Source organism: Aedes albopictus, chromosome 1 (genome assembly GCF_035046485.1).
Source record: "Aedes albopictus strain Foshan chromosome 1, AalbF5, whole genome shotgun sequence".
Classification (NCBI taxonomy): domain Eukaryota; kingdom Metazoa; phylum Arthropoda; class Insecta; order Diptera; family Culicidae; genus Aedes; species Aedes albopictus.
In genome coordinates this window covers 55517493-55528692 of record NC_085136.1, presented here as the reverse complement: position 1 = coordinate 55528692, position 11200 = coordinate 55517493, and the positions used below count along the sequence as shown (strand labels likewise).

The 11200-nt window shown below is 41.6% G+C and overlaps 2 protein-coding genes across 3 annotated transcripts in view; one reads left to right on the top strand and one right to left on the bottom strand.

Annotated features, from left to right (window-relative positions):
- The window catches only part of LOC109427498 (carbonic anhydrase-related protein 10), a 213329-nt gene that overhangs the window by 56501 nt on the left and 145628 nt on the right, over positions 1–11200 (bottom strand). The gene's annotated exons all lie outside the window — the stretch shown is intronic.
- LOC115257643 (uncharacterized) overlaps positions 1–11200 on the top strand; it is a 39213-nt gene that overhangs the window by 13197 nt on the left and 14816 nt on the right. The window lies entirely within an intron of this gene.

Genomic DNA, 11200 nt, shown 5'->3' with positions numbered 1-11200 from the left:
GAAAATTTTGTAGGTTCTAAGATTAACACTTTTCACAATCGTTTGGAAAAATCTTTCTAATGAGCACGTGATTATTTTCAAGCAATAAAACACAGGGGTTGTCGCGCTGACTACAAAGTTCAAACCGAATATACAAATTTTCTGTATTTCAAGTAATTTTGTTAAGATTTTGTAGTTTTTATGATTCACACTTGTCCCTATTTATCTGTAAATGTATTTTTATGTACACGTGGTTGTTTTCAAGCAATATAACATGGGGATTGTCGCGATGAACGTAAAGCTCAAACTGAAACTACTCATTTACTGTACCGTATTACCCCGCTAATACGACACCGACTGTTGTCGAATAACCGGGGTAAACCTTTAATTCGACAAACTGGTCACCCTACACCACCATGCTCATTGAAATTTGGCAACTCTATTTTTGTTTTTGTTTTGATTTCCGGATTTGTTATGAAACATAATTTCAACAAATATTGCGGTGGTGCGAATGAAAAACTCGTTCTGTCTACGATTGTTGGCATCCACAGTTCATTCCGGTTGGTCTCCAGGCGGTTTGGGTGTTGAACAGCACCAACTCAGAGCTTCCGAAATTAGCGGCAGCAAGAGGAGCTGCTGCGGGGGCGAGTATAAGCACATTATCATACTGTTTTGCATTTACAGTGTACATAGCTGTGACATTTCAACACTTTTTAATCTAATAAGCGGGGTACGAATTAAAAAGTGTCGTATTAAATCGTGTCGAACCAGCGGGGTAAGACGGTATTATACGTGATTTTATGAAATTTTTGTAGTTTCTAAGATTCGCACTTTTCACAATCGTTTGGAAAAAGCTTTCTCATGTGAACGTGATTGTTTTCAAGCAATAAAACACAGGGGTTCTCGCGATGAATACAAAGTTCAAACCGAATATACATATTTTCTGTATTATACGTAATTTTGTGAAGATTTTATAGTCTCAAATATTGAGTATCTCCATATATTTCTTTGCAATAATTTTGCTTTATTAATATGGGCAATTCAACATTAAAATATGCGTGGAAACTACTATACATTCGCAATGGCTCCAGAAAAACAGCATTTTTTAAAGTACTTGCTCCAAGTTTTTGAGTACTCAAAAATAGAACTCAAATCCATAGTTTGAAAATTTTATATTTATCTAGAAGGCTGGGAAAATTCATAGCTTCAAAAATTTTGCAAATCGGATGAAAAACGGCTGAGTTACATCAAGTTGAAATAACCGTTCCCACTGTTTGGGAGGCATGGCAGTGGGAGTGTTAATTAGCATATTTTTCTTCTTTAAATCATAAGCAGAATTTTAATGCGTTTTGAGTGGAAAAGCCTGAGCACCACTGTAAGTTTCATCTTCCAGTTCCAAGTTCCAAATATCAAGACAGTATTCGGTCAGATAGCATCAGAGCCACTAGCGTTTGGCCGAATGCTCGAATATTGTGTGAACATGTGTAGACAACGCCTGAGTTGTTTGCAAAAAAAAAAATGGATTTCAAGATTATTATGGGTTTAGGGAGTTTATTACATTCAGGCGTTTGGGATACGCTTGAATGTAGCAGAACGAGCGTTACGTCATTTATGAACGGCCACAAACATCTGAAAGGGTTATTCTGTATAGGCAAATCCAACGGAAGCTAACGATCCCTCCTCATCTGGTGGCAGGAATGAGAACTCTATGAAAAACGTGACTCCATCAAAATTTCACATGGCGCAGCATAGACAAAGTGCATTTTTTTTTTCACTTTTCCGTATCGAATTCCGCATCGTAGAACAGTATTCCATGTACGTGAACCATGGTGACTTCAGCACCACATTGAATTCTAAGCACCATTTTTGCAATTCGTGCACCTCCCAAGTAACAATTTCAATTCCTTTTAGATTTGATTATTTTTATGGAAGCTTTATCACAGCATGACCAATTCATGGAACATTTATAGTTGTTTTTATCAAGAGAAAACAATCTTCGTTCGTTTGCGGTTTTTAAGTTGTCTTCAAGTTAATTTTGAAATTCGCGCATAAAACAGCTAAATTTACAAGAGCATTAAATCTTATAATAAGTTTTAAGGTGTATTTGAAGTTATTTTCAACACATAACATCAACATATTTTATTAAAAGTTTATGCTTCGTTTATTCAAGTGTATTTCATCTGACTAATCCTCCTTTAAAAACTTCTTGAAGCCTTCTATTCTTGGGCTAGAGTCATTACTCTGGAACAAGAACTATGCGAAATAATGATAAAACAACGAACTATTTTTCAATCCAAATAATGAATGTAACAAATTGGTTGAAAAACCGCGTTCTCATGCAAATATAAACACATAAACATTTTGCTCACTGATAATTTAGCCATTCTTGTGCTAAAAAGTAATCATGTCAACGAAATGATGATTTTACGGCCAATCAAAAATGCGAGTAGCTGGCTGCTGTCGTCCTGCATTCAACCAGTTTTTCACACAGGCCATAGCTATGCGAATCGAAAATGAAATGGGTACTTACTGTGACTCTCCTCAAGCTCATGCCAAATAGTGTAGTAAGTTGCACTTCATTATTAATAGCAAAAATACAGGGAAACAAAATAGAATTGGCCCATCTTGACGCGAAACACCGCGAAATGTACAGAGACAACTTTCTAGCATCGAAAACGTAAACAAACAATTGTCAAAGGCTGTTACTCTTGTATAAAACGAATAAGTTTCATTTAAGACGAACAAATCTGCCTTAAGATCATAACTAGTAAAAACAATCTTCAATAAAGGCTGTAGCGTTCATGCAAGGTGACTTGGTTCCATCATTGTTTTGAGGGGGTTTGTATTAAAGGTAATAACAATTGATGGCGGCTGCATGAGTTTTGTTCGCTTGGAACGGCAGCCATGCTTAGAAAGAATTGAAAAAGTGGCGTAGCCTTTTGTTTTTAAAGGAAATTTATGTCTTCGTATATTAATGATTGATATTATTTTTGAGGCGCTTTGTAATTTTCGTATGTTTTGAGTGGCATATCAACGAAAAAGTGGGTGTGGCACGGAAAATTTCGATTCCCTGTCATCAATGATCTGTCAGGCAATTTAAATGTTTTAGCCATTTCAATTTGATGAAAATTAATTCGCAGTTCAATTATTATTTCATCCATGAAACAAAACTTGTTTGCATCTGCATAATGCTTAGGTAAAAGATTTCATTTATTATGCACTGTTGACACTTTTGAGAAAGACAGCTAAAAGATCAACATGCCTCAAGATATTCTTGTTATAGTTTCATGAAGTTCTTATAATCAATCATCAGCGCATGTACATAAATACAACTAGTTTCAAAGCAGTCTTCAAAAGCAGCTTTGAAGATCTCCTGAAGAGTGGGCCAGATTAGTCTTATGGATGTTTTATACCTATTTTATCTCAGATTTGCAGAACAAAGAGCTTTATTGCTAAGTTTTATTATTCTATCTTAGAAATCACTTCAGGATTGCCACAAAAGTATAATTGTTACTTGGGCTAGCCATACAAAATAACGAGTATCACTGAATAACAGTGACGACTAATACAGCAAACTAACATCATGCACCTTCTTCAAAGCTTTTAATGCACTATCATGATATCCACAGAATGATCTAGGTATCCACGCATTATGATAATCTCATGAAATGTGTTTTTATAAACTAGGTATCTAATACCTCATACTGATATGCACCGTCATGGGATTTCATGCACCATCACAGCTTTTCAAGCACCATTTCAGCGTTTATCATATCATCTAGACATCTGAAGCACCATAATGGCGCGAGCATTACATAAAATACATTTTTTTTTTGTATTCTATGCACCATTTTTGCGATTCATGCACCTAACCATGCACCATTTTTGCAATTCGTGCACCTAAACATCAACAAGTTCAAAAAACGGCGACAACTAATGCATGACCTAGCATCATGCACCTTCTTCAAAGCTTTCCATGCACCATTTTGGCATTCACTATTTCATCTAGGCATCTTATGCACCATTATTATGTGATTCACATTTGCATCCCATGCACTACTTTGGTGTTTCGCATACAAAATAGCTTTCCTTGTACCTGGACCATGTTGATTTCTGTGCCACATTGAGTTTCCTGCACCATTTTTTTTGCAAATCGTGCACCTACATATGGAATATGTTGAGTATAACAGAATCATGGTAAAACTAATGCACCATAGTGTAAACTACGTCCGAACCGCAGAACTTGGTCAACCTTCCACGTTGACCCAAGGACCTCGCGACCAACTTCCCGACGCTACCCCAGAATCACAGACCCCAACGGACATAAGGGTATTTCGGATCGACGGATCAAAGCGAACTCGCTCGTTTGCTTGCTAAAAGTAGACTAAATTATATTCTCCGAATTCATACAGTTTTGAGTAGAGTATAAATGGAATTAAATGTGTGCGTATCGTCTCCCGATAGCACCAGCTATAAATTGGTTTACAATCGGACACCCAGATCTACCTGATTTCAAATTAGGTTTAATTCAATACAAATACAAATTCAAATTTTCTTTACAAAATCAAACACTGTTACTCTTCTTTCATCTATTGCTCGTCATCCCCCGTCTCTCCGCCATCGTCAACATCAAGCAGTTGGCACCACCGCTTGATTCGATCTGCCGCATACACTGTAGTTCTCGGCCGATCTGAAGTGCGCACGCCTGGTAGATCCTCGAGTTCGTATCGGTCGTTGCCCAACACCTTCATCACCACGTAAGGGCCCTTGTATCTCGCCTCCAATTTACGACTATGACCCATCGCGGTGAGGTCTCGCTCCACTAACACCATGTCACCTACCTCATAGACCTTTGATTTCCTACGCCGTTCGTCGAAATACTGTTTCTGAAGACGTTGCCTTCTCCCGATTGCTTCCATCGCTTGCTGTCTCAACTCCTGAGAGTTCTCCACCACATTATTCACCTCGTCGTGCAGCGCAAGTACGATTGTATTCTGATGGACATCACGTGGTATGTAAGACAGCACCAATGCACTAGGCGATAAATTAGTAGTCGAATTCGGCATATTGTTGATTGACCACTGTATCTTCGGTAACTGCTCGTCCCAATGTGTATGAGTTTCTCCCACCATACAACGAATAGAGTTAAGCACGGTCCGGTTGGCTCTCTCTACTTGACCGTTCGCTCTCGGTGATCCAACGGCTGTCTTAATGTGGGTAATGGCGTTTACCCGACAATATTCTTCGAATACTTTGGCCGTGAAGGCCGTTCCTCGATCCGTAACAATGCGACTCGGCGTACCAAAGGTAGCAGTCACCTCTTCCAAAAAATTCAACACTGGTCCAGTTTTGGTTGAACGTACTGCTCGGATGATCACAAATTTGGAAAACCCACAGGTTAGAAGCACTACATAGGAATTTCCTCGCGAAGATCGTACAAACGGGCCCATGTGGTCCATGTGTACTGCACTGAAGGGGACTGGTTCTTTCGGCACGCTGTGTAGATACCCCTCTGGTCTTCCTCCTTTACTTTTGTGGAACGCACACTGAGGACAGGCTTGTATGTAGGCGTGGACATACTTGCGCATCTTCGGGAACCAAAATTTCTGCCGCAATCGTTCCAACACTTTCTCTTCACCGAAATGTCCCATCTCATCATGGTAGGTGTGAACCATTCGCCATCAAACTCGAGTAGGCACCACGAAACACTTTTCTCCGTCCACTATTCTCATTAATCTGTGCTTCTCCAACCGATAATTCTGCTTGATCTGTCTCTCCTCATCACTCAGGGGATCTCTCCCCAACACATTGATAATATCACACAAGCGGGGATCTTGTCGTTGTAGAGCCACAAGAAAGTCTGTGTTGCTCACCTCGATTGATAGCATATCACACAAAACAGGGTCCACACTATTCCCTTCTTCGACAGGGTTTCGGCTTAACGCATCGACGTGCCGCATAGAGCTACCTGGCCGGTGCTCCAAACGAAAGTCATATTCGGTGAGCTTCAGAAACCACCGGCTGATACGAGCGTTCATGTCCCGTTTCGCGTAAGTGTCTTTCACTGCACTACAGTCCGTTCGTAACACGAAAAACTTCCCAATTAAATAATGACGGAATCGTTCTACGCTCGCAACCACAGCGAGCACCTCCAACTCATAACTATGATACTTCCGTTCCGCTTCCGAAGTTCTTTTACTGTAATAGCTGATTGGACGCCAGCCCTCTTCCGTTCGCATCAACAAAATTCCTGCTAGCCCATCTTGCGACGCATCTGTGTGGAGTTCTATCTCGCCATTCGGGTCAAACAACACTAATAACGGTCTCTCACTTAACAACTTCTTCAGCTCTTCAAATGCTTTCAACTGCTCACACTTCCACTCAAATTTTGCCTCTTTTTTTCAGCAGAGAGAACAGAGGCGCAGCTACAATGCTGAACTGTGGGATGAATCTCCGGAAAAATCCTACCAGTCCCAGAAATTGCTGTATCTGTAGCACACTCTCCGGCACCGGGAACTCTTGAACGGCACGAGTCTTCACCGCGCCTGGCCGGATTCCGTTCTTGGACACCTCGAATCCCAAAAACTCAACAGTCGTCTTGAAGAAATGTGATTTTTTCAGGTTGATAGTAAATCCGCTTTCCTGGAGCACTTCTAGAAGTTTTGCGAACTTCTCTAACACTTCTTTCACGGTTTCCCCCCCCCCCATAACCAAATCATCTATATAGGCTACAATTCCTTCTTTTCGAAGCTTTGACGTTAACTGGTTCATAGCCCGCTGGAACACGGAACAGCCATTGGCCAATCCGAAAGGCATTCGAAGAAAGTGGTAGTGCCCGTCGCGAGTCGAAAACGCGGTACACTCTTGGCTATCTTCCGCAACTGGAATCTGATAGTACCCCGAATAGAGGTCCACTGTAATAAACACTTCTGCTCCACTGAGTTTATTCAAACACCACTCGATGTCCGGCATGGGATAGCGGTCTTTCACTGTCTTAGTGTTCAACAAACGATAATCCACCGCCATACGGAACGAACCATCCTTCTTTGGCACCATCACCACTCGGCTGTTATACGGCGAATTGGACTCCTCCACAATACCAGCTTCGATTAACTCTTCCACTAATTCACCCAGTGCAGCTTCTCTCGCGTACTCCATTCGATGAGGCTTCACATACACTGGCTCACTATCACTCAACACGATCTTCATTTCGGCTCCTTTCGCGACCCCCAACTCCTTCATGTTCTTCGCAAAACAAGGCCGGAACCGATTCACTAATTCCAAAATCTCTTCTTTCGCTCCTTCCACATTCAAATCATCAGCTTCGATTTGCGAATACTGATTACTACTGTCGATCGTGAACATCGACTCATACTTCCGAGGCTGCACTTCTACCACCATCTGATTTGCTACCACAGCATCGGTACTGCGATCACTCTCACGTCGTAACTCTACTTTTCCGTTCCGGTTCACCATTACTATGCCCTCTTGGTTGAGCATATCCCGTCCGAGAATTATAGCAGTGCTCTGTACCCAGTTCGGTACTACATTGAGCTTCACCGGTACTGCTATATCATCGAGCTTCACACATGATTTCACTACCTTATCCACGTTCACTTTTTTGCCACCGAAGCCGACCAAAACCGTGTTCGTCACTTCACTATTGCCGACTTGATCCGCAAACCGACTTTGGATGGTAGACACTTTACATCCCGAATCGATAAGTGCGTTCAGCTTGATTCCTCCTATTTCAACCACTTTCACAAAATTGTTTTCTTCATCTACCACTTGCATTTTTGATGGACCAGGTCGAGGTTTCGGGGAAGGGCAGTTTTTCGCCATATGGCCACTAACACCACAGTTGTAGCAACACCTTTCACCAACGCTCGGACAGGCTACAGCTTTATGTCCCGGCTGATTACAACGATAGCAGTTCATCACCTTGTCTCTCTTCTTTGCGATTACTGGTGTAGTAGTTGGTTCCGAAGTTGTAGCGATCATACCCTCCATCCATTTTAACTGCGAGATCAACTCTTCTACCGTCTCTATTTTTCCACCCAGCTGTACTCTGCACTTAGAGATGAACTCTCCCAACCCAGCGATCGCGTATTTCACTATAACCGCTTCATCTAGGCCGGCGCGTTTTCCGAGGGCTACCTGAGAGTAAACGTATTCGTCAATCGTTTCATCTCTCAGCTTTCGACGCTTGGTCATCTGAGTGTGGTAGTAGATGGGATCACGTGATGACGGATACGCACGCACCAACTTCTGCGAAAACAGTGCCCATGTATTGATTTGATCCTGTACTCCAGTCCACCACAACTTAGAGGAACCTTCTAGATTCAGACGAGCGCAGTGTAACTTGGTCGCGTCATCCCAATTATAATGCGTGGCTGTAGACTCGATCTCTTGAATCCACTCTTGCGCAGACAGACATGTAGCTTCTTTAGGGTTGAACTTGCTGACTAGCTCTCGCAACTCCCGGAAATCCGGACGTCGAACCGCTACATGATCTGCATTATTTCCCGAGCTCCTCGTGGCGATGGTTAACCGTTGTTGTAAGCGTTCAATTTCGGCCATCTTTGCGTCTAACTCGGCCCTTAGTGCTGCCGCATCACGCTCTTCACCTTGCGACATTTTGGGCTTGTTCCGCAACGTAACGAACTGTTCACGATCGGGGACCAACACGTCTTCACCACCGACTTCTTGGTCGCCCCCACTATTGTATTCTTCAGAACTGGACATGCGATGCCTCAAATTTGACCGGCAACCATGTGCTTCAATTGTCCACGTAGTTCTATTGTGTGACACTATTGTCCACCGAGGTCTACTACTTTCACCGCGATCACGACCCGATTTTCACCACGCGCGGCTGTGAATCCTGTCTACAGCTTGTAAACTACGTCCGAACCGCAGAACTTGGTCAACCTTCCACGTTGACCCAAGGACCTCGCGACCAACTTCCCGACGCTACCCCAGAATCACAGACCCCAACGGACATAAGGGTATTTCGGATCGACGGATCAAAGCGAACTCGCTCGTTTGCTTGCTAAAAGTAGACTAAATTATATTCTCCGAATTCATACAGTTTTGAGTAGAGTATAAATGGAATTAAATGTGTGCGTATCGTCTCCCGATAGCACCAGCTATAAATTGGTTTACAATAGGGACATCATGTAGCTCCTTTGCATTCCATGCACCACCATGATGTTCACATTTATAAATATCTAAGCACCATCTCACGTGTCATCTAAGCATTAAATTCACATTTGAATCTCATAAGCTCCATTTTGTCATGCACCATTTTGGCATTTTGTATTCCAAGTCTGTAACCCTTGTACGTGAACCATGGTGACTTCGGCATCATATTGAATTCCAAGCACCATTTTTGCAATTCATGCACCTAGCCATACCAAATGTCGAGTGTCGCTGAATAACGGTGACAACTAATACAACACACTTTCATCATGTACCTTCTTCAAAGTGTCCACAGAATTGCCACAGAATTATCTAGGTATCCGCGCATTATGCTGGTCTCATGCACTATCTTTTAATCAACTAGGAATCTAATCCAACATACTGATATGCACCATCAAAATTAAATTTCATGCACCGTCAAAGCTTTCCAAGCCCAATTTCAGCGTTTATCATCTAGGCATCTGAGGCACCATTATGTTGTGAGCATCACATAAAATACTTTTATTTTGTATTATATGCACCATTTTTGCAATTCGTGCACCTAACCATGCAACATGTTGATAATCTTTGAATAACGGTGCCAACTTATGCAGCACACTAGCATCATGCGCCTTTTTCAAAGCTTTCCATGCACCATTTTGGCAATCACTATATCATGTAGGCATCTTATGCACCATTATGATGTGACTTACATTTGAACTTGATGTACCATTTTGGCATTTCGAATACGCATTCCACGTACCTGGAACAGAATCATGGTGAAGCTAATGCACCATACTGACATCATACATTCCATGCACCACCATGATGTTCACATCATCATCATTCACCATCATCTAGGCACCATCTCAAGCACCATCTTTAAATCAAGTATGTGTCTAATTGCGAAATCATGCACCATCGTTTAATTTCATGCATTACTAAAGCATTTAAAGCGTAATCGTTGCGTTCAATAATTATCTTAGGCGTCTATTGCACCATTATTATTGTATTAAGTTTCGAACATCGAAATAGCATTTCATGTACGATGCCAACTCTAAGGCATCATGTACCATCTTTGAATGACTTGCTCCATATCAGCATTCCATGCACCATACCAATGATGTCAGTGTTATCTAAAGATCCTATGCACCACGGTGACATCGTGCACCTTTATTGCCGAACGCAATTTGGTTTTTATGCTGCATTAACATTTTTATGTTTACACCATCTCCAAATCTCATGCTTCATTTTAGCATTCTATAAATTAAATTGCAATTGCTTGCTACGCATGCACTATCTTGACGTTCCCTTGATCATTAAGGTATATAATGTACCATACTCACATCACACACCTTTTCAAAATTCTATGCACCATCTTGGTGTTCATTGTATCATCCACAATTGAATTTTATATACCATTTTGTAATTCGCGCATCAAAATAGCATTCCGTGGATCATTTTGAGAATCACTTTACCAGCTCGAGAAATATCTGGAGGAATCCGTGGAGACATTTCAAGAGAAGTCCCCGGAAAATTTTGAGGAGAAATCTATGAAGGACTGTCTTTAGGAATCCCCGAAGGCATTACTAAAGAAGTGCTTGAAAGAAATCTTGAAGGAATCTCTCAAAAACTGGAAGAGCAGTCTAGAGAAATTCCTGTAGAATTTCCAGGAGGAACTACTAAAGGAATTACTGAAAAAATATTGAAAGAATTCCCTGGAGGAATTTCAGGAGGCATCCCTGGAGGCATTTCTACAGGAATCCTTGAAGAATTTCCTGGAGGAATCCGTAGAGGAATTTTTGGAGGAATCCGTAGAGAAATTCCTTGAGGAATCCGCAGAGGAATTCACGAAAGAATTCATGTAGGAATTTCTGGAGAAATATTTCGACAAACTCCTGGGCAAATTTCGTGAAGATTTCCAGCAAGGGTTCATTGACGAACCCCTGGAGGATTTCCTGGAGTAAACTCAAGAGGCATTCCTGGAAGAAACCCTGGAGAAATTCCTAGAAGAATTTCTGGAGGAATCCCTGAAGGCATACCT